This window comes from Petaurus breviceps, unplaced genomic scaffold (genome assembly GCF_028583685.1).
Source record: "Petaurus breviceps papuanus isolate PSGF00001 unplaced genomic scaffold, PetGlider_PUasm1.0 490, whole genome shotgun sequence".
NCBI classification, from domain to species: Eukaryota; Metazoa; Chordata; class Mammalia; order Diprotodontia; family Petauridae; genus Petaurus; species Petaurus breviceps.
The window spans coordinates 21,556,727-21,579,025 of NW_027186352.1; the positions used below are offsets into that span (position 1 = coordinate 21,556,727).

A 22,299-nucleotide genomic window follows, 5' to 3' on the forward strand; every position below is an offset into this window, starting at 1 on the left:
GCGCGTCATCCTGTTCTTCCCTAGTGATTTGCTTATTGAATAAAGGTGCATTTTTTTGTTTACATTTACCTGTTTATTAAAATTGCTGTCAATGTTCATTAAAATAAGCCCTCCCCTGAAAATAAGCCCTCTGGTGTTTTTCAGTCCAAAAAAAATAATAAGACAGTGTCTTATCGGGGAAACACGGTATACGTATTAATTAACAAAGTCATAGCTCAGTCCCAAGTCCTCTGATATAAAATCCTGCACGTTCTCCATGGCACTGCCCTACCTCTTGACTGAGGGCAAAGAATGAAGAGTGGTATGGTGATTAGAGCTTTCGCTTTCAAGTCAGAGGCCTTGGGGCCAAATCCTGGCTCTGCCATGGAGGTAACCTGGAGCAAATCACTTCCTACCTTCAGGCTCTCCTTCCTTCACCTGTAAAATGAAGAGATTGAGCTAGAAGACCTTGAAGTCCAGCCCCTCTAACCCTACACTCCCATGATGGAAGTGGTCAATGCTGGAGGGGCTGTGAGAAGACAGGCACACTAATACTCTGTTGGGGAAGTCTGAATTGGTCCAACCAACCTAGAAAACCATCAGGAGAAAAGTCATCAATGTGTTCACACCCTCTGACCCGTCAATACCACAACTCAATGTATACTCAAAGAGGGGAGAAGATAGAAAGAACGATTAATATGTTACAAAGTATTCATAACATTTACAGAGGTAGCAAAAAACTGGAAACAAAATGAGTGTTCATCGGTTGGGGAAATAGATGAATAGACTGTGGTAGAGGCAGTAGGATGCTATCATACATAGAAATGAAGAACAGGAGAGATTCAGAGAAATATGGGAAGACTTGTAAGTGTGACAGTCAGAGGGAGGAAGCAGAAGCAGGAGGAAGAGTATACAGGAAGACTAACATACCACAAATCAAAACCACACTGAAAGGCAGCGGGTCTCTGAACAATCATCACGGGCAGCCTGGTCCAGGAGAACAGACGATGGTGAGACAAAATCCCCTCCTCCCAGTGTGGACAGGCAGGGGACTCTGTGTGGGAATGGGACGCCAGCTGTCAGCCATGGCTGCTCTGTCAGATGGTTTTCCATAACTATTTTTCTTTGTTAAAAAGGAAAGTCCATGAGATTGTTAGATTGAGAATCTCAAGAGACTACACAGACCATCCAGTTGAACCCAGATCTTTTGATTCTAAATCAGTTCTTTTTTCTGAGCTGTGCTGCTTTCTAACTCAATGACATGTTGGTATGTGCGTTTTGGGGGAGGTGGGTGCATTATATCAGGAAATGATTGTGGTGTAGAAATGAAACACATCAATGTACTTTAAAAAAAGGATTTGAGAATCTGTGACAAGAAATGGCTGGGTTAGGTCCTTACCCCAGGGAGAAGGAGGAGGGGGCACATATAGGAAGACAGGCAATAACTGGGCTCGTGTGTGTGGCATCTGACCCCGAGGTATTCTGGATTCCTGTTTGCCTTACAGCTCTCAGAAGATCTGAGGGCAGATCTTCCCTGATTTTTCCTACCCTTCCCATACACTCTAAATGAGAAGAGAGCCAGCAGGGTCCAAGCATCTGTGATTGATACCTTTGGTGTGGGGCATCCTTCCACCAGGGGGGTGCTGACGAATGTTTAATGACTGTCTCTCCTAAAAAAATATGTACAACAAGCACACTTTCAGTTTGATTTGTATTGCTGACATTTTCTCCGTCCCTTTCTTAGGTCTGGACAATCAGCAAAACAATAAGGAAAGTGCCAGCACTGGATGATTTTCTAAGGCGTAAGTAAATGCTCCCTCAAAATTGAGCAATACATTCTGGAGAGCCTGTTAGCTGTCTCTGACAGCCCAGGACCCTTCACCCATACAGATTTCCATCCCTTCAATAATGCTTTTAGAAGGTGACCTGAGGGTCAGAATGGATAATCCCTTGTCTGCAGGGACACAGCTAGTCAGTGTCAGTGTCAGAATTCGAACCTAGATTTTCCTCACTGTAATAAATCTAACCCTCTAATCACTAGACCAGGTTTTCTCTCTACATAGATCAATTAAAGGTAGTTTATAATGAAGGGCTACAGTGTCTGGTGAGAACTATGGACACATCAGTAAAGGCTAGAAAAACTAAGTAAGTTTTCCTGGCAGGGGTGGACCCGAGTGAGCATTGAAGGATGGGTATAAATTGGAATGTGAAGTCACTTGGTCAGTATAACCATCGAGGGAAGGACACATTCAAACTGGAAAGAGACAAAGACAGAGAGACACAGAGAGAGAGACATAGAAAGAGACAGGAAGGGGGGCCAGAGTGACAGAGATAAAGAGACAAAGAAAGCAACAGAGAAAGATAGGGCAGGGGAGAGACAGAGACACAGAGACAGAGATAGAGGGAAATATACAAAAAGAGAGATGAAAGGAAAACCCGAGAGAGAAAACACTGGGAAAAAATCTCAGATATTTAGAATCAATTTGCATCAATCTAAAACCCAAACAACCAATGGGTTCAGCCGGTCAACCAGTCAATGCAGAGGGTAGCGAGAAAATCAGGCTGGTTGGTTGTTCTAATGGAATTGATTCAGTTGTTTACTTGGTTTGATACAAAGCTACAGGACCCGAGGCTTTACAGGGTTGGATTAAGCTCACTAATCACCCAAAGCAATCAGTCCAGATGGGCTGGAAGCACCAGGAACTGGGCCAAATGACTATGAAGGCCCTCTGGAGTGACGTCTGACTGACTTAATTAATCAGCAGCATCAAGGATTGAAGCGTGTGTGCATGTGTGTGTGTGTGTGTGTGTGTGTGTGTGTGTGTGTGTGTGTGTGTGCACTCACTCCCTGCACAAGCAGGCAGGTGCAAGAGATCTAGCAGCAGGGATCTATGTTGTCAGCACCCTCCAGTTTTCTTTGTCCTGAAGCAGAAGCCCAGCTTCCCCTCCCTAGTTATCTTGAATTTCTCTCTTTGCCTACCTATGTTCTGGAAAGAAAAGCAAAAAAATTCCTTAAGGCAGCTGAGGGGAACCACATTTCAGAGATCTTTTCACCTCTTTCATGAGCTGAAATCAGGGCCTTGGGCTTCTGTCTTGACTTTGAGATGAGCCTAAGAAAATGGTGCATGTTGGGTCTTTACGGAGGTTGGACCCCTTGGCATGTGTGGGACAGGGAATGATCATGGAAAGCCAATCTCCTTCCTTGTTTTGGCATTCAAGGCCTTTCACCCTTGGGCTTGCCTTCCTAGGTTTGCTGCACATTATTTTCATTTGTGCACTCTGGGTTCTAGTCAAACCATTGTCCTTCCTTTTCTCTGCATTGGACATCCTGGATTTTTTGCATGGGCTATGGTCTTTATCCCTGGAATGTTCTCCTTCTTCACCTCACCTCTTGCTCTCTTCAAGGCCCAGATCAAAGGTCCCCTTCTATGGGAAACCTTTTCTGATCCACCCAGGTTGCTTTGCACATGTTGTCTCCCCTCAGAAGGATGGATGTAAGCTACTTGAGGACAGGAGCTGTTTTGCATCTGTATCTATCAGAATACCCAGCAGATAGAGTTTAATAAGGACTTCTTGTCAACTAGATGCCAAGCTCAGTGGTTGCTCTGCTACTGAGAAAAAAAAGTGTTCTCAAAATCCTCTGAATTTCTGTGCCCTGAGGCAACGCTCCAGTCCCCCTGCCCTAGTTATGTTCCCACCCACTCAGCACAGTGCCTGGTGAACTGTAGGTACTAAATAAATGTCCATTGACTAATTGAGTGAGAGGGCCACAGTCACAGAGAACTCTCAAGAATATCAGAATCCGAAAGAATCGATCTGGGGCCAAATGCAGTTTTCAAATTGTGTTCTGTCCAGTCTCCTGACTCCGCAAAGATACCTTGAAAAAGAGGTGATGGTGGGAAGGCTGTGTCTCCTCTGCTACTGCCAGGTGTGGAGGGCAGCTTGGCAGGTCTTCAAGTATGTCCTAAAGCCAAAAGAGGGAAGGAAAATGCCTGGATAAAGTAGACAAAGCTTTGCTGATAGAAGGTGTCATCTTCATGGCTGTTTTTGGTGACTTCAGTCAAGTCATAAGCATTTGTTAAGCACCTACTGTGTTCCAAGCACTGTGCTGAGCTGCCAGCTCAGAGTCCATAAAGGAAACCCTCACCTCGATACCAAAATCTCCTTTGGAATAGAGCTGGGGAAGGCAGCTCTGCATTCTCCCTGCCCAAGCTGGCATGGACATCTCCCGAGTCCCCATCACCCCGTGGCCTTGTTTGGGGGGGCCTGATGCCTGAGGTCACCCCAGGATTAAGTGGTTGAAAGAGCAGGACTTCCAACATGGTCCTCAGACTGCAGATGCCTCCCTGGAGCTCATACAAAGGAGGTAATTGAAAGCTGACTTATTTTATTCTCCTTAGTGATACCCTAATCAACATTAACGCCATCTACAGAGATAATTAGCAAGCTGTTTATTTCCTCTCCTGTGCCTATTATGGGAGATGCTGCCTAAGGTGACAGAATGCAGCTTCCAAGCTTCCACTTTCCAGGACCTATGGGTGGCATTCGCTCATTCAGCTTAGCCTTCTGGAATGTGCACTCATAAAGGAAAAGTCCAAAAGATGAAATCCCAGGGACCTCTCAGTTCCAAATGCAAGAGGCAGGTGACAGTGAATTGAGGTCCCGAGAATCAGGAAAACTGTGGTTGGAATCATGCCTCAGCCTCTTGCCAGCTGTGTGACCCTGGGTAAGTCATGGACCCCTCAGGGCAGCTCTTTCAGACTGCTGCAGAGACAGAGCCAAGCTACTTTGGGAGTCCCCCATACCAGAGAGGTCACAGGTACGGTCCCTGTCCCATACCTGGAGTCCCACACTTACCTCTTCACCTTTGCCTTTTAGAATCTTGGGCTTCCTTCCCCTCTCTGCTGGATGTCTTCTCTGGTTCTCTCATGCTCTCCAATAAATTTACCTTCTATCCAGACTCTGTATTTTGCATATATATATGCCCATGTTGTTTCCCCCCATTAGAATGCAAGCTTCTTGAAGGCAGGGACTGTTTTTGTTTTTTTGTTGTGTCCTCAATGCTTAGTGAAGGCCTTAAAAAGATCAATTGATTGATTGATTGATTTCACACCAATCAAATGAAACTGGTGTTTATGTTTGGCAAGAATAATGAGATTATTTCCTCCTGAATTCTTGCATCTTAATGCAAAGTTCTCACGATATCACTATGTAACTCAAAAATGTTCTGTGGCTCACTGTTGCCACTCAAATAAAATGCCTGGCAGTTGGGTTTCTGCAATCAGGCTTCAATTTCTATCTCCAGGCCTGCGTACACCACTGTGCTTCATGAATTCTGTGGTCCAGCTAAACTGCCCTGTGCAGTATCATCCTGCCTCTGAATTCTCCCAAGTGCCTGGGATGGACTTCTTCCTCATCTCTGCCCATGGGGAGCCTTCTCTGCCTTTGAGGACCAGCTCATCTTCACCTCCTCCATGCAGTCCTCCCTGATTGCTACAGGTGGGAGTTACATCTCCCTCTTCAGTTTTCACTACCGCCCTTTGCCTGACTCTGTTCTTTGGTCCTGTCACTCTCTGACTTAGAGTTAACTAAATCTGTGTCCAGGGGGGAAGACCTCTCTCTGATTGTAACCCCTCAAGGGCAGGGGCTACTATTTTTCCATCTCTGCTGCTGGGTGCCTTCCACATCCCAGATGCTCACTAAGCATTTGGTAAATTGAGTTTTAATCTTTTATATGAATGATAAGATTTTTCACGATGGGAGGAACCTTGATGATTGTCATGGCAGTGATGCTGCTGGTGTGGGTGCTGGCGGCAGACCAGGATTATAGAACACCTAAAGTTTTTAAACAGCTTCCCTCACAAAGAGCTTGAGGCAGTCATCGGATCCTGGACAGAGAGCTGGGAGGACTTACAGGTCCCTGAGGCCAACTCTCTCATTTTACAGAGAAAGAAACTAAGGCCCAGAGAACATAAATGATTTGCCCAGAGTCATGTGGCAAAGGGTCATGTGGTGCAGAGTGTTGGACTTGGAACAAGAAGGCTTGGGCTTGAATCTCTATTTGGCTGCTTACTAAGCCCATGAACACGAGGAACTGAATTCACCTCCTGGGTCCCAGGATCCTCCTCCCATTCCAGGGCTCTTTCCATTAGACAGTGGATTAGCTCTTTTTTATGGTTCCTCCTCACCTCAACAATTCTTTCAGGATTCAGCTCTAAGACACCTTCGGTCATAGTGGATGGAGATGCCTATGGCCATACCTTTGTTCTTTGCTGAAAACTAAAATTTTTTGTTTTCTTATTTCTTGATGCCTGTTATTCCCCATGATGTTGCAATAGAAACCAAGGGTGAGCAATGAAGCAGGTAACTACTTCCTTGGGGCTCATTAATCTCCTTGGGTCAAAAGGATGAGGACAAGGCATTGACATCCATTGTCTTTCTTTGCATAAATCTCTCTCTCTCCTCTCTCTCCCCCTCCCTCCCTCCCTCCTTCTCTCTCTCTCTCTCTCTCTCTCTGTCTTTCCTCCCCCTGTTCCTCTTTGTCTCTGTCTCCCTGCCACTCTGTCTCTGCCTCTCTGTCTCTGTCTTTCCTCCCCCTGTTCCTCTTTGTCTCTGTCTCCCTGCCACTCTGTCTCTGCCTCTCTGTCTCTGTCTTTCCTCTCCCAGTTTCTCTTTGTCTCTGTCTCCCTGACTCTCTGTCTTTCTCCTCCTCCTCCTCCTCCTTCTTCTCTCTCTCTCTGTCTCTCTCTCTCTCTGTCTCTGTCTCTCTGTCTCTCTGTCTCTGTCTCTCTCTGTCTCTCTGTCTCTCTCTGTCTCTCTCTCTTTCCTCTCCCTGTTTCTCTTTTGTCTCCCCGCCTCTCTGTCTCTCTCCTCTTCCCCTCTCCTCTCTATGTCTCTCTCTTTGAGATTGGGGTTTGTTTTCATGCCACGTGCCGCTCACTTCATCCTCCTTGGAAGACTTTCCCTCCCTTTGCTTCCTCTCCTCTCCTCTCCCCCAGCAGTACTATCCAAGCTCCACATGCCTCTCTGTTTCCTCTTAGGGCTAATAATAACAGAAGACACAAATAGCACCAGTGCTGGATGCCGACAAAGTTGTTTGGCCACAGTTTGGAAAGTCCTTCTTCAAGCCTCTTCCCCAGATGTTTGGCATCTTTCCTTCTTTTCCTTCAAGAGATATTCAATTTTTCTTCTTCTTAAGGAAATGAAGCCTTTACATGCAAAACATTCATGCTCTGCTGAGTATAAACCTACTTATAAGGTCATTAAGATCGCAGGATTTAGAAGTAGAGGGGCCTTAGAGACCATTTAGTTCAATCAGAGGCATGACTGGGGCAGAGCAATTGGCACCTGATCCCAAGATGCTACAAAGAGGGGGCGCACTTCCTCAAAGTGCTCTACTGAAGGAGAGGAGGGAGACAGGATTCTTGGAGGGTGAGCTCTGGGAACAGAATCAGCTGGAGAGGCAGTATCCTACCCCTCCAGGGCCGCTGCAGTCCTAGACAAAGGGACAGCACAGCTTTCGGGTTGGGGTGCTGTTCCTAGGACTATTTTCCAGCCTTGGAGAGGAGGCGCTTCAGGGTCCAGATGTGCTTCTCCACACCCCACACAGACTGAAGAGAGGGGTAGCACAGTCCATCCTGGGACGAGTGGGGAACCAAGACCAGGACTTGCAGTCCCCTAGATAAACTTGCTCCCTGGGTAACACAATTCCCAGCTGACTTCCCTCATTTTGTAGGAATAAGGAAATTGAGGATGTAAAATCCAAAATTGCAGGTAAAGCTTGCAGCTTAGGCTTCATATGACCCCACATCCACTGATCTTTAAAAATAAAACAGGGCTGCGATGAGGATTGACTTGTCAGGGAGACAATAGAGAGGCTTCTTGGTCAGGTACTAGCTGGGCTGATGGCATCTGGGATGATCCCTACTCTGAGATTCTGCATTTTGACCCCCAAGTGGCCAATACAATTTATGAAGCACCTATAAGTGCCTGGCACTGTGCTTAACTCTTCTCCGTATATGCACCCGCCTCCTTTTTGACTGCCCAGCTCTTTTGGTCGTTTTGATCTATGCCAGCTCAAACATGAATAATCCCTAGCATGAGATAGAGCCATAACTAAGATGGGGCAAATAATGCTTTGGCCCAGGGTGTTTACATTCAGGGGTGCAGCACCTTCTTTCACCTAGTGACAAACAGCCACAAACCACACCTCATGTACCCCCATCAAGAACTCAGAGTTAGGGGGGTTCCCTTGCCTCTGGCGATACAACACCCATGGCTAGCCTACCCTCACCAGGGCTTCTTAAACTTTTTCCATTTGAGACCCCTTAAGTGCTTCTTAAACTGTGGATTGCGAGGGTCATGACCCACAGTTTAGGACGTGCTGTTAGTGCCACCATTGCCTTATCCTCCCTTGATGAAAAAAATCCCTTTCAGTTTGTGACTAGTCATTCAACTAGAGAGTGGCCGAGGTCGGGGTGTGTTTTTAGTTGGAATCCGAGTCCCCGATCTTGTTGCTGGATGCTCCTAAGACACACAACTATGGGGCCTGAGGTACAGTGATTTGCCCAAAGTTATTCAGGTAGTGATAGTAGATTCAGCATTCGAACCCAAGACTCCCAACTTCAAATCTAGTGTTCTTTCCATTACACTATGATGAGAAAATCAAACCCCCAACTGAAACTATTTTGGTGAAAATATTTGAATAGTCTCTTGCGTGATCCTATATATCTTCAAGTTGATGATGTCATAAACCGTAACAGATCCTTGCAGGGTCAGGACCAGGGCAAACCTCGTGACTAGCTCACCATGGTGGTGGCCATGACTTTCCTAGCCAATCTGCCAGACTGCTCTAAATTCTTTGTCCTTGGTTTGGTGTTGAGAAGGGGAAAGAAATCATGGGGAAGAAATCATTATGTGTTTAGAGGGAAAGTAGTTGATGATCTGAGTGGGAGGAGATGAAAGGAGTAGTTTGAAAAAGTGGAGTGATGGATGGTCTAGGAAGTGAGAACCAGACTTTAAAATCTGTCTCTCCTTGGATGTGGGTTTAGGCAGGAGTGATGGAACGGGGCTGAGCTCAGTCCTGTCCCACTGTCAGTTTTTGCCAGCAGGATATTGGGGCTGCCTGGGGGCAGCTAGGGCAGTCCAAGACCCCTTCAAGTGTGCCCAGCTTATGTCTGACAGGAAAGCATGGCCAAGGGCCACTGGCCAAAGCCAATGAATGTCAAAGAGGACTGGGCTTGGCTGTCTAGGTTGGCCCTGAATTACCCTTCTTCCCCCTCCCACTCCTGGTTCAAGTGAGCTTTCTCACTTTGGATCTTTGAAAGGTGGCAGAAGTCAGCATGAGCTGCTGTCCCATCATTCTTCCTCCAGAGTGATGCCAGTCATTAGCCAAGGGCACCAGGGCATATGGCACAAAGGGTTAGGAGTTTGTGTCCTTCTTGGTTCCAGTTCGGGCCTGAAGCACATCATCTCCCATTCCTGGAGGTGAATGAATAGAATAGCTCCAAGGTCCAGAACTGTGGGATAAAGGGACTGCTCCCCTGGGGCTGGCTCAGAAGGGCTGCCTTCTGCTGATGACAGGGGAGGACCTTTTTGGTCCCAACTTTTCTGTCTCTCAGTGTCTGTCTGGTACCATCTGGGAGGCAGAAAGCCTCTGTATTTTGCCACAATCCCTCCAGGGAAGCTGATGGATAGTATTAATTAAAGTTATTGTGTTCAGGAGTGGAGTGCAGCCAGCACAATTGGAGGTTCCTCCTTTTAATTACATTATCCCATGGTTGTAAGTCATGGATAAGGTATAGACAATAGTTCTGATTTCAAGAAAAAAAGTCGTTCTGGAACAATTCTCAAAGAGATTGTTGTTGAAGGCAGTGGGGGAAGTGACAATGTGTTCCTTATGCTGGCCTGTGGAACAGTGCAGTCAATCAGAGGAGTAAATCATTGATCTCTCTTTTGGTGTTGTCCGTCCTTTTGAGAGAATAAGGATGACAGAGAGGAAGAGGGGAGAGGGACTGGACCTGTGATCTCAGCAGTATGGGGAATGCTCCCCATTAGTATGGGCAAACTCCCTCTGCAACTTAATGCCTAGAGCACTGACAGGAAGGACAGAAAGACTCAAGGAAATAAGGAAGCAAGGAGGGAAGGAAGGAAGAAAAGAAAGGAAGAAAGGAGAGAGGAAATAAGGAAGAAGGAAGGAAGGTAGGAGAAGCAAAAAAGAGAGGGAGGAAGAAAGGAAAAGGTGAAGAAAGGAGAAAAGAAAGAAGGAAGAAAGAAGAGAGGAAAGAAGGAAGGAAAGAGGAAGGAAAATAGGAGAAAGGAAGGAAGGGAGAAAGAAGGGAGGGAGGGAGGGTATGAAGGAAGGAAAGAAGGAAGGAAGGAAGGAAGAAAGAAGGGAGGGAGGGCAGGAAGGAAGGAAAGAAGGAAGGAAGGAAGGAAGGAAGGAAGGAAGGAAGGAAGGAAGGAAGGAAGGAAGGAAGGAAGGAAGGAAGGAAGGAAGGAAGGACATGGTCCTCGATGGTACACGAGTAAAGGAGATGGTGATTGAGTTAAGATTTGAATGGAGGGGGCAGCTAGGTGTTGAAGTGAGTAAAGCGCTGGCCCCTGAGTCAGGAGGACCCGAGTTCGGTTCCGGCCTCAGGCACTTAACACCCACACAAAAAAACTAGCCATGTAAACTTGGGCAAGTTACTTAACCCCAATTGCCCTCCAAAAGGCAAAAAAAAGGATTTGAATGGAGCTAGGTATTACAAAAGGTGGAAGTGAATGGAAGGTTCACCCCAGATGAAGGAGACAACCTGTTCAAATGTGTGGAGATGAAAGATGAAATTTCATGTACAAAGAACAGCAAGTCTGACAATTTTGCCAGAATGTAGATGAATGAAGAGGAGTGATATGTTGCCATCCTGGAGAGGTAGCTGGAGCCAGGCTGTCCAGGGCCAAGCAGAGGACCTTGCATGTGATTTCGGAGGCAATAGGGAAATACTGAAACCTTGTGAGCAGAGAAGGTGATATAGTCAGATAGATGCTTTAGGAGGGTCCCATGGCATCTGTGGGAGACCATTGAGGAGACCATTGTAATAGGCCAACTAAGAGGCTGTGAGGGTCTAAGGTAGGCTCATGGTCATGTGAGTAGGGAAGATCCAAGAACACTATGGGGTAGAATCTACCAGACTTGGTCGCTGATGGGATGGGGGCGGGGCGGGGAGGAGAGGTGAATTGTTAGATCACCTGGATAGGGAGAAGAGAGTTGGCCCTGGAATTCAGGCCACCCTCTTGTCTCCAAATCCCCGGCTCTTCAGTGTGCATCCAAATGGAAAACTTGACTCTTTCCAGTGAAAGAGCAGAACGACCTGTTCCAAATATGTAGCAAATTAAGTGGCCTGACCTTGGTCCAGAAGGCCTTCCCAGTCCCTGGGAACATCTTGCTAAGGGTCCACTGAACACTTCCAAGCAACCACATCTTTCTTCTTTCTTCTGTTCCAGAAGTCTCAGGTCCTGAAAATCAGTGCAGAGGCCTGGATATTCTCATCGACAGGTGCCAGGCTGGGATTTGGTTTGGGAGCCAAGGAATATTAAATAAGAGTGTTTCCATGTAAACCACATTTGCAAAAACAAAACAAAAGTCAGTGTGGTGAGACCAAACACGGTGGGTTTAAAATAAATATACTTATGACTATATGCAAGACATCTCCATATATCTGAGAAATCATCTTGCTTTGGCAGCTGGTTGTTTGATCTGCAGAAGGCACAGCATGGGGTGGGGGTGGGGAAGGTCTTTCTGGAAGCTGTCCCCCGAAACCTCTGCTTTTGTTGATCAGTGAGGCAGCTCTCCTTCATCCAATTCAGTCACACTCCCTCAATTTTCTCCATTAAAGATAATGGCTTCCCAGAATGCAAATATCTGGTGTGTTTCTAATCACCAGAGTTTCCTTGATGGCATGACATTCTGTGGCAAACATTATTCATGCACACACCCGTGCCTCCGTTCTATGAATGTCCCACTCTAGCATAACTTTTGGAAGTAGACCTCTGGGGATGTCCAGGCCTTCCCACACCATTCCCAGGAGCATCAGGAAGGGAAAGATTCTAACTGCCTTGATCAGAAGGGTGCTGTCCAAGGGCCAACAGAAACCTGGCATATTACTAGTGCCATTTCCTTTAGGAGGAAACAAGTCAGATCAGTTGATCAAATGTACTTGTGTTCAACTCTGTGGACACTTGTGTTCATAATTTAAGAAGGGAACTGATTTTAGTCATGTGGGGCTAAATTCAGAGCTCGTCAGATCCAGAGCGAGAAGGGACTGTAGATGATATCTGCTATAACTGCTTCATTTTATAGATGAGGAAATCGATGTCTAGACAGGTGAAGAGACTTACCCAAGGTCACATCAGTGGTAAGGAGCAGAACAGCCCAGCTCCTCACTGGGCCACTCCACTATTGGAGCTGGACTTCCTTCTCTGTGTGAGAAATAGCCATCTGTGTTGGAACTTGATCCATTTTTGTCCCATTTTTGGAAGGTGAGGGTGGGCAGGGTCTTTCTGGAAGCCAGAACCCTGGTCCGAATGCCTCATTTTACACACAAGAAATGAGAACAAAGGGGAGAGAGAAGGTCCGGGTCACACGGGCATCTATAGCCCTTCCCAGCCTGGCCCCAAGCCCGGATAGAACTCACCTTAATGCGCTTTGGGGTCTTTGAGCGAGGCTGTTTGCTTCTCACCCTCCCTAGTGCCAGGAGTGCCTTCCCTCCTCATGGCCACCTCCTCACTGCCTTGGACCCTCCCCAGTGCCTGGAGTGCCCTCCCTCCTCATTGCTGCCTCCTCGCTGCCTTGGCTTTCTTCAACTTCCAACTAATGTCCCACCATCTACAGGCAGCCTTTCCCAAGTGCTTTTAATTCTAGTGCCTTCCCTCTATTCATTATCTATCTGGAGCTTGCTTGACCATATTTGTATGGTGTCTCTTCCATTATTAGACTGTAAACTTCCTGAGGTCAGGGACTGTCTTTTGACTTTATATCCCCAGGTTTGGGCATATGCTTTGCATACAGTAGGCACTTAATAGATGTTTATTCACTGTCCTACTAAATGTTTATTGACTGCTGAACAGGAAGTGATTGTGCATGATGTCACGGTTCTAGAGCTGGAGGGGCACTCGAAAGTCACCAAGTTGGAACCCCCTATTTTCCATATGAGGGCCCTGGAAATGAAATGACTTACACAAGGTCACACAGACCACCAGGATTTGAATCCAAGACCCCTGAAGTTCAGTCTATTCATTTGACAAACAGAAGAGGAAACTGAGACCCAGAGAAAGCCAGTGAGTGACAAGGCCATGATTTGAACTCATGTCTTCTGACTGTTTAATCCAGTGCTCTTTCTGTCACAAGCTTTGTGACCTTGGACACATCATTTTTCCTCCCTGTGCCTCGGTTTCTCCACCTGCCATATGAGGGCTGGGCTATGGGCTCCAAAATGCTACTCTTGGAGGTTGCATAGTTCTGTCAGGGGCCCCGGCGCTCCCACCCACCGCCACTAGATGGAAGACTTGCATTAATTTCCCAGAATCTGCTCTGCCACTCATGAAGGCCAGCTGGGAGAGGCACCATCAGCACCATGAACCTCTGGGGCTTCAATCACCCCAGAACCAGCCATGGATGGGACCTCTCGGCCAAGAGCCCCTCCTTTCAGACAGGGGTTCCAGCTTTGTGCTGGGGGGATGCCTTGTTTCGTCACAGATGGCTCGACATCATTCCAGCCTATTCCATTTGCTTGAATTTAATTCAGTAAGCATTTATTAAGTGCCTACTGTATGCTGGACACTGTGCTAGGTCTAGGGGATGCCTGGACACAAACAAAACCATCCTTGCCCTCAAGGAGATTACATGGGGTGTGGTAGAATTCAACATACACATAGGAAAGGCAAGTAGGTAAGAGGTATACCTCCCTGTCTACATGCCTACCTTCCTATCCATTGTCTCTCTATCAATCATCTCTCTCTTCCTGTCTCTCTATCAATCATCTCTCTTCCTATCTCTCTATCAATCATCTCTCTCTTCCTGTCTCTCTATCAATCATCTCTCTCTTTATGTCTCTCTATCAAGCATCTCTCTCTTCCTGTCTCTCTATCAATCATCTCTCTCTTCCTATCTATCAATCATCTCTCTCTTATTGTCTCTTTATCAATCATCTCTCTCTTCCTATCTCTCTATCAATCATCTCTCTCTCTTCTTATCTCTCTTTAGAGTAGATGAGTTAGGAGTTGAGCTGAGCCTCAGGGATCTTATGATTCCAAGGTGGCAGAGAGATGAGTGGAGGGAGGTTGTGGGTTTGGATCTTGTCTCTGCTCCTTCCCACCAGGATGACCTGGGGAAGTTCACTTTCCCATCTCTGAACCTCAAGCTCCTCACCGGTAAAATGACAGGATTGGACTAGAGGACTTTGGAGGTCCTGTGGGAGAATGAGGTCTGGAAAGACAGTGTGTGTGGAGGCTGTGAATGAGAGCATTATCTACTCTGGGAGTCAGAGAGGAGGGCAGCTCTGTGGCACAATGGACAGAGCACCAAGCATGGAGGCAGGAAGACTCATCTCCATGAGTTCAAATCTGGCCTCAGACACTTACTCTCTGTAACCCTGGACCAGTCATTTAATCCTGCCTTAGTTTCCTCATCAGTAAAAAAAAAAATCAGGAGAAGGGAATGGCAAACCACTCCAATACCTCTTCCAAGAAAACCCTACATGGGGTCACAAAGAGTCAGGGAATGACTGAAATGACTGGACAACAAGTCAGACCAGTTGGGAGCTATAGGGTGGTCATGAGATAAATCATTCGGCTTGTCTGAATCTCAGACAACTGTGCAAGATGTTGATTGGATTGTGATTTGCCCTGGAGAGCCACTGGGCATTGCCACCCAGAGGGAATCACTGACCACTGATGTCACTTCCAGATTACGTCCTGAGGTTAGTATAATCCAGACCAACTGCCTGACCTCTTAAATTGGCAACCACAGAATCGGAGGAGGCAATTAGTATTCAGCATGAGCCTTCCTAAGGAGGAAGGGCATGCTCTTTAGTCATGAGATCTGACTCTGATGAGGATATTGAACTTAATCAGGCCAGAAAATGGCCTAATAGGTTTTAGGAAGGTTTTCCACAATTAGAGTTGTAACAGAAAAGGGCTTGCTGGTAACTATTAGTTAACCAGAAAATCCAATTAATGCCAATTCTCTAGTCCCACCTCTTCCACCTCAGCTTGCCAGTTAATTAAGGTTTCCCAATGATTAGATAACAATGATGTTTTCAGACTCCACTGAAGTCTTGCTATGATGTCTCTTCTCAATGTGGAGGTGAGCCTGGCTTCAGAAAAGTGATGGCAACAGGATCCAGACTTTGGCAGGTCTCATCAAGAAGAAAAGATTGTGAATTCAGGCTTCAGTAACCAGCCAGGCCAAGCTGGGAGAGGTTCTTTCTCATGTGAGCCTCATGGCAGCCCAGCTGGGTGGAGCTGGAAGGAAACTTGGAGGGAATCCAACCTCCTCATTTCACAGATAAGCAAGCTGAAGTGCAGAAAGATTAAGTCAATTGCCTCAAATCACAGAGCTAGTATGGGTGGTACAATGGAAAGAACACTGGTGCTGAAAGTCAGAGGACCTGGGTTCAAATCCTACCTCTGATCTAACGCATAACATTGGGAAAGTCATTTAATACCCTGGGCCTCAGTTTCCCCATCTGTAAAATGAGGAAGTTAGACTCGTAAGATGCCTTAGGCAGTAGCCAGAAGAGTGACATCTTGGAAAGAGCACTGAATTTGGAGTCACAAGACCTGAGTCCAAAACCTACCTCTGGCATTATTACTGCATTCATTCCCTTGGGCAAGTCACTTCTTCTCTGGGTCTCAGTTTATCATCTCTAAAATGAGGGGGTCATCTAGACTTCTAAGGTCCCTCCTAGATCTGAGTTTCCTCTTTCATTAAAACATGGAGGAACTGTGATCTGGGCGATTGAGCAGAGTACCTGTTCTGGTGATATGAATTCACTGGATGTGTATATATATATATATATATATGTAAAAGATTGTCAGTCTAATTACAGGAAAGGTTTCCTTGTGCAAGGCTTTATAAACACTGATAATCTAAGAAATCAGCCAAGCCAAGGGTAGACTTGGTCACCAGTCTCCCTCAGGTCCCACCTTGGAGACCTGCAGATGCCAAGAAGAAAATTGTTCGAAGGGGCAGAAGGAATTGCAAACCAGGCATTCCTGGCCATCCCAGCTCTGTGGCATCAGCGGGTGAAAAAGTCTCGTAGCTTCAGCTGCTTCTTTGTAATATTCTGAATTCCCTTTAACAGCCCACACCTGGTCTATACCCCTCCCAAATACAACCAAGCAGCCTGGGAAGATCTGTTTCCCCGGGGAGGTCTCTGGGCTTTCTTCATGCACAGCAGGGATCCTCAGTCAAATAAGTGAGTGCAGGCATTCTAAAAAGCCTGGCTCTTCCAATAATGATGGCTCACGGAGCTTCTCAGAAAGGACGCTATGAATTAGCCGAAGACGGGTTCCAGTACACTAGGTAATGGCAAACAGGCCATTATAGATTTTCTGGCCATAAAAACCAGACAGGTATTAGATTTAAAAGAATTAGAGCCCAGAGGTCGGTGAACACTTAATTGTAAAAGCCATATTTAGTCTCTAGTCCACTGGGCATCCTAGAACAACCACGAGGTTAAATGTAGCAGCAGCCGCAATATTAGCTCATGCTTGGCTAGCTCCTTCCAGATCTCGAAGTCCCGTGATTGCGGCATCTCCCTTGGACCTTGTGACAATCTTGTGAGGCTGGAACCAGAACCTCTGCTTTATAGAGGAAGAAGCCAAGGTGCAGAGAGTTTGGGACTTGCCGATAGTCACCTAGCTAGTCAAAGGTGGGATTTGAACCCAGGCCTTTTCGGTGCTGAGTCAAAATACCTGCTGCCTCTCACAGGTACTAGGGAATTCCACAGAGCTGGAAGGGACTTTGGCAGTTCAACCTATAACCAAAAAAGGATGCGCACCTCAACATACCTGACAGGTGGTTATCCATAAAGGAGTCCATGACTTACTAAGGTGACTCACTCCACTTATAGAAAGTTGTCCTTGTTAGGAGCTTTTCCATCTATTGTTCCTTGTCCCTTCCTCCCCTCCCCCCAAGGAGAACAAGTGTATCCCACCTTCCAGGTGACCGCCCTTCAAACTCCTGTCCCCCTCCCTATCTCCCCTCCAGTCATCCAGGCTTCTTTTCTCTAAGCTTGGAGGAAACATCACAATAAACATAAATTCCTTTAACTGATCCTCACCCAGATTCAAAGTCCACTCCCTATTCTGGTACTTATCAGGAAGCCTAGTTGCCACAATCTAATCCAATCTACTTCAAGCCAAGCCAAACCAAACCCCCAAAAGCATTCATTTGGTAACTACTATGTTCCAGGTACTAGGGATATAAAGGCAAAATGAACAACTATATTTATCCTCAGGCAGCTTTGTAGACTATAGTCAACAAAGAAGTAAGTGTATACTTGATCCTTTGAAAGACTGATTATGTGCTGGAGTGTCTCTGGATAGCTCACACACATTGTAGCTCCAGACTCCCACTAGCACTTCCATTCCAATGTTAATACCCTTCTGCTATTGACCTGCCTTTCTATAGGCTTAAGCAATATTTGCATAAGGCCATTCCAGACTTGACAAAATCAGAGTTCCATCAAAGTTGCTGAACCTTTAAAATCAGTAGTGACATTCTTTGACCACCACCCAACAAATTTCAGGACATGTTCATTTTCCTGACAGGTTTCAGTGGGTTTGAATGCAGTGGACAGTTTTGTGCTGACTTAACAAGGCAGGGACTTTTTTGATCTAGGTGAGAGGCAAGTCATTGGTATAAATGTAATGAGAATCTATTTTGGGATATGAGTCCAGCAACATAGACAATTTTTATTAGTAGTCATAAATATTTATGTTTTGATGTAATCATAGCATTATATAGTATTGTACAAAGATACTTAAAATTCACAGGAAGAATTTTTAAAACCTTGCCCTTTCCTCCTGGCAGCAAAGAAGTTGAAATGAAATAAAGGAAATACCATAAAACACTGGTTTGTTGTGAGCCCCCAGATGGTGAGACAATATGGTGAAATGTAAACACTTCCTATAGTGAGAGTGGTCCCAAAGTAGGAGCCACTTGGGAGTTCATGGTTTCCCCCTTACTGGATGATTTTAGGCAAAGGTTGGATGACCACTCTTCAGGTATGCTAGCTAGTCAAAAAGGTTCCTTTAAAAGCTAAACTTTTCTGATTCTGTGGCCTGTGTTCAAATCTTAATTCTATTACTAACCAATTCAACTCAATTCAATAAGCATTTATTAAATGCCTGTTGCATTCAAGACTTGGAGACTGTGTTACATACAGATAAGTTCAGATGATGAGTTGCCAATCTGTAACAGTAGAGGGAAATGACACACTGGGAGGTCCCCACACTAGTGAAAGGTTTGAACCATGGAAGAAAAAAAATGTGCAAGCTATTGGGGAAACAGAAAAATGCATTAGCCCTCATCTTTAAGAAGATGTTCTGCCTATGTGAAGCCTGCTCTTTTAAGCAAGAAATTTGAGTGATCTTCATGGTCCCTTTCAGCTCTGAATTTGAGGTCTCCTGAGCAGCAGATAGAAGACCCAGGAGTGAGGAAACTTGGCTTTCCATCTGGGCTCTGACATTGTCTCTGACTCTGGGCCAATTACTTCATTCACCTCTCTGGTCTTAAATTCCTTCACTTTTAAAATAAAGAGGTGGAAATGAAATATTCCTAAGGTGTCTTCCATCTTGAATCCTGTGATCTTATGATGGGCAATCTAGCTGGAGGTCCACCTGTCTGAAATAGGGTCAGTTTTGAATGATCACTGGGTACGAGACTGGTTCTGCCCTTCGGTGGAAAGTGGACATAATGCCTCCCCTCAAACCTGGCTTGCCATGCTTCAGTTAGGATTATAAGATTTCAAGCTAAGAGGGGCTTAAGTTCCCCTCCTCAAATCCCCTTCCCTCCTTCTTTAAGTAAGGCCCATGGAAGGCAGATGAGGTCACACAGGAAGCAAACAGCTATAGCAGGATTCAAACCCACATTGTTTGAGTCCAGACCCTGATCATCCTTCCCCCATTCCATGCTTCTCTGGTCCTCAAATCACTGCATCTTTACAGGATGGGAGAGGGGCTAATGTCTCTGGAATTTTCCTTTCTCTCCCCACCCCACCCTAGCTCTAACATTCAGTGTTTCTCTAAAGATGTAACCTCTAAAAAAATAGCCAGGAATGACATAATGACAGACTCATTGGAGGTCCAGGAGTCCGTCAGTCTGCCATAAGGAATCCTTTTAAGAAATGAGGTGCCTGGAGTAGAGAAGACAAGAGGCTGCTGCTAGAAGGCTGCCCTTGGCAGAATGCAGCATCCCCTTCCAGAGCACATTGGGAGTTCTTCCTCCCTTCATGGACACTGGACCTTCTTACCTCTGGCTTCCTATGCTCTCGCTACACCCCTCCTCTCCCTTTCCAGCTTGTATTCCATAAGCTGTCTTCCCTTATTAGAAGGTAAGCCCCTTGAGGCCAGGGACCTGTCATTTTCCTTTCTATCCCCGGTGATTAGCACAACATCTGGTTACCTAGCAACTGTTTAATAATACCTTCTTGTTCATTTGCTCCATTTATTAATTTCTTCATGTTTTCTAACAGTATTTGCAGCAAGATCTTGGGGGCACTGGTGGCATCTTTCTAGGGAGGTCTGGCAAAGGGCTGGCACTGACTTTAATTCAAAAAACACTTGTCAAAAGCCTAGCAGATGCCAGATGCTGCAGTGGGTGCCTATGGCAGGGAATACAAAGACAAGAACCCAGCATCTCTGCCCTCAGGGAGTGTGCAGACATTTGACTGGGGGAGGGCACACCTTGTGCCCATGTAGGTCGATATGAAGTATTTACAGGGTGGTAAGAGTAGCTTCAGGAGGGAAGGGGCACCAGCAGCTTGTGGGGTCGATTAGCGGAAGGGCCCCCTGAGGTGTGTGCTCACTCACTCTCTCCCTTGAGAATTCACTGAGGAAACTTGGGTCAGACAGGCAGCTGCCATGTGGAGGTTAAGGTGGGTGTTTGGGAAGCACAGGCTTCTTTAGGCCCAGTTGGGACTATTTCATGTGTCCTTTCCTAGTTCTTAGACTGATAAAGTCATGGAATATTACAGAGGCTAGAGCCACTGGGCCTGGAGTCAGGAGGACTTGAGTTCAAATCCAACTCCAACTTGTTGGGAGATAGAGCTTTTATTAGGCATGTACTGTGTCCCAGGCATTCTTCTAAGTACTAGGGGCATAAATACAAGAAAACCAGAGGGTTCCTACCCTCAAGGAGCTAACATTCTACTTGTGGCTGTTGACCCTTTTCAGTCATGTCCCCAAATTAGGATTTTCTTGGCAGAGATACTGGAGTGGTTTGCCATTTCCTTCCGCAGCTCATTTGACAGATGAGGAAACTGAGGCAAACAGGGTTAAGTGACTTGCCCTTGGTCACACAGCTAGTGAGTGTCAGAGGATGGATTTGAATTCATGTCTGCCTGACTGCAGACCCAGCTCTAGCCAGTGCACCATCTAGCTGCCCTTGCATTCCATAAGGGGAACTAGAGGCTTGAATGGGGTAGCAGACATAGACATTGAGCAGACATGGGAACCTTAACTAGGCTCATATCAATGTCAGCTGTCATTACTATTTTCCATCTGAGCAGCACAGCCTTGAAACAGGAAGAAGGAGAAAGGATTGCATCTCCCCTGCTGCCCTCCCCGGTCAGCCCTCCTGAAGTTCAGTGAGGCCCCACCACCTGCCCCCTCATTCCTTCCCTCAGCTGCCTCCCTCCCTGCTGCATATGGGCCTCCCTTGCCTGGGGAGCTCAGCAGAAGATGCCTTTATCCCTCCAAGACTCTGCCAGGCCTTTGTTTAGCCAACAGGGACCCTTGGAACAAGGGGACTTTGTAGGACTCATAGGCAGCACTCAAGAGGCTGCCACCCTGGGGCTGTGTGGGGTCATCTGCTGAGCTGGCAGGCCCCCACAGCAAGGGCATGAATGAGCTCCCACAACCCCCTGGGGCAGGGATCACACAAACCTTTTGGGAGCCTTTGGGCCAGGGTCCCAGAAAAGGCATTCAGCTATTGCTCTTCTGGAGTTGTGGTGGGGATAGGGGAGGGTTTCCCCCTAACAAGTCCCCGCTTGTTCTGGAAGGCTCTGAAGGCATCCCGAGCCAAGGCCCAGGCCTGGTTTGCATTCCTGGCTCCAGGCCGTATGATCTCAGGAGCCCTGCAGCTGTGGCCTGAAAGCCCTTGTTTGACTTGGGAGCCAGGGCCAGAAGTGGTGTGGGATGGCACAGAGTCCTCCCATTCAGGCCTGATGACGGGCCCTTGGCAGGGATGAGCCTTTGGGGGAAAAACCCACTCAGCCTGAAGCTTGGGTCCCAAGGGCCTTCAAGGGGAGAGGAGAGCCCAGTGCTCCAGAGGGAGGTCACAGAAGCTGAACCTGTCTGTTGACAGGCTGATTGCTTTTTCATAGATTTAGGGTGATTTTTAATGAATTTGCATGTGTAGATACTTATTGTAATAATGATTCCAGGAACTGAGCTTAACATAGTGCTTTCAAATTCACAAAATATTTTACCAAAAAAAAAATCATTTATACTGCATAGCAGAACCAGGAGGGTGGGCTGTAAATATTAGCTTCTCCTTTTTATGGCTAAGGAAACTGAGGCTGAGGAAATTGTGATCATAGTCATTCAGCTAGTAAACATCATGCCAGGATCAGGTCTTCTTTAATTCAAAATCTAGAGAACTAGAAGAAAAAAATTCAAAATTATATGGGAATAAAATGAGATACCAGCTGTCTCTGGTGCCCTGGGGAAGCAAGGATGCTCTCAGGAGCCTTCAAAGGCTGAGCTGACCACAATGTGTTCATTCATTTTACCCAAAGGCTACATGGTGCAATGGGAAAAAACACTTTGGCTAGAGTCCAGAAGAGCTGAGTTCAAATCCTGCTTTAGATAGTTACTAGTCCTGTGACCCTAAATCTGTCCCCTCTGTTTTCTCATCTGTAAAATGGGGAATAATAATGATAGCATCTATCTTGCAGAGTTGCTGTGAATATCAAATGAGATCATATCTGTGAAGTGCTTTATAAACCTTAAAGCATTATATAAATGTTAGTGATTATTATTAATAAATATTTTAAAAAGTAAATAATAGAAAAGGGCAGTTAGGTGGTAGAGTGGATAGAATGCCTAGCCCGG

At 46.3% G+C, this 22,299-nt stretch overlaps 1 long non-coding RNA gene across 1 annotated transcript; it reads left to right on the top strand.

The window, feature by feature from the left end:
- Positions 1-860: 860 nt before the first annotated feature.
- On the top strand, positions 861-11,633 carry LOC138172089 (uncharacterized). Its single transcript, XR_011171050.1, has 4 exons — positions 861-989; positions 1,724-1,781; positions 5,285-5,478; positions 11,464-11,633. It is a non-coding gene; the product is annotated as an uncharacterized lncRNA (long non-coding RNA).
- Positions 11,634-22,299: the final 10,666 nt, after the last annotated feature.